The following is a 1,487-nucleotide window of genomic DNA, read 5'->3' as shown; positions in this document are numbered from 1 at the left end:
GCTCCAGCCATTCCCTTGAGTCCTGTCACTGGTCACAGAGAGCAGTTTCCTCCTCTCAGGTCTGAACAGCCCAAGTGACCTCAGCCACTCCAGACCCTGCACCATCTTCTCAGCCCTCCTTTGGACACTCTCTGACAGCTTTACACCGCTGCCAATGCGCCAGCAGCAACAGGGCAGGGCGGCTCAGCCTCTCTGCTCCGTGGGAATCTCCTTCCACCTGCCACCGGCATCCCATTCCAGTGTCTGCAGCCGGCAGCAGCCGTGCCCTGAGCCGCTCTGGGAAGCAGGGAAGTGCGCGGCTCCCTCCGCCTTCCCCACGCAGCCAGACTCGCCCGGGGCAGGACCTGGCTGCTGCCCAGCCCCGCTGCGGGGCTGGGGCTGGCCCGGCACAGCGGGCGCTGCGAGCACCGGCACCGGCTTGCCCTGCCCGAGGGCAGCGCTGAGCTGCACATCCCGGCCCGAGGGCAGAGGATCGGGATGTTTTTCTCCCGAGCCTGCTCGGGACGGAGCCTCGGGCAGCCCCGCACCGACCGGGCGGGCTGGGTTCGCGGTGCCCGTGTCCCACGTCTCGCCCACTCCAGGCGGGCTGCGGGGCTGCCGTGCCCCGGGAGAGCCGGGCACACGCGTCCCTTCCCGGCCGGGGCCGGGACCACGAGGTGGCAGTGCCTGAACAGCACGGACGATGCCCGAGGCTCCCACCAGCTGTCTGTCTGTCCCACCACCTCGCTGCCTGCTAGGGGACATCTCCCCAGCGCCCGCAGCCCCGGGACGGGGTGACACTCTGGCGACAACACCCGGCTCGTGGGGACAGAGAATCACAGGATGGTTCAGGTCGGAAGGGACCACAGCGGGTCACTTGGTGCCACCTCCCTGCCCATCCAGGGTCATCCCAGAGCGCACGGCACAGGGTTGTGTCCAGCTTGTCTCCAGTAAGGGAGACTCCACACCCTCTCTGGGCAACCTGTTCAGTGCTCGGTCACTGCACAGTGAAGTTGTTCTTCCTCATGTTCAGTTGGAACTTCCAGGGCATCAGTTCCTGCCCGTGGCCTCTTGTCCCATTGCTGGGCACCCCCGAGCAGAGCCTGGCCCAGCCTCTGACCCTGGTGACACTGGTGGCCACCGACACGACATGCCCAGGTCGCCATCGCGACAGGGCGCCCCTTGTCCTGCCCCCGCCCCTTGATAGCCCCGCCCCCACTGCCCCGAGCTGTGAGCGGAGTGGGGCGGGGCTTGGCGTGACCCCGCCCTTCTCCGCCGTCAACAGACGTTACCATTGGGAGTGGGCGGGGGCAACATTAGCCGCGCCCTCTCTTGGCTCCGCCCCCTGCGACCACCGCTAACGGGGAATGGGCGGGGCTTGTGATGGCTCCTCACCTCCTGACTCCGCCCCTCTCATCGAGGCCCCGCCCCCTCACCGCCTACACGGCGCATTGCCGAGCGAACGGGGCGTGGCTTGCGCTGCAGCCACGCCCCCTCCTGACCCCGCC

Source organism: Corapipo altera, unplaced genomic scaffold (assembly GCF_003945725.1).
Source record: "Corapipo altera isolate COAL_440 unplaced genomic scaffold, ASM394572v1 77b, whole genome shotgun sequence".
Lineage (NCBI taxonomy): Eukaryota > Metazoa > Chordata > Aves > Passeriformes > Pipridae > Corapipo > Corapipo altera.
The sequence above is the reverse complement of the archived record's forward strand: the minus strand, read 5'-3'. Positions refer to the sequence as shown.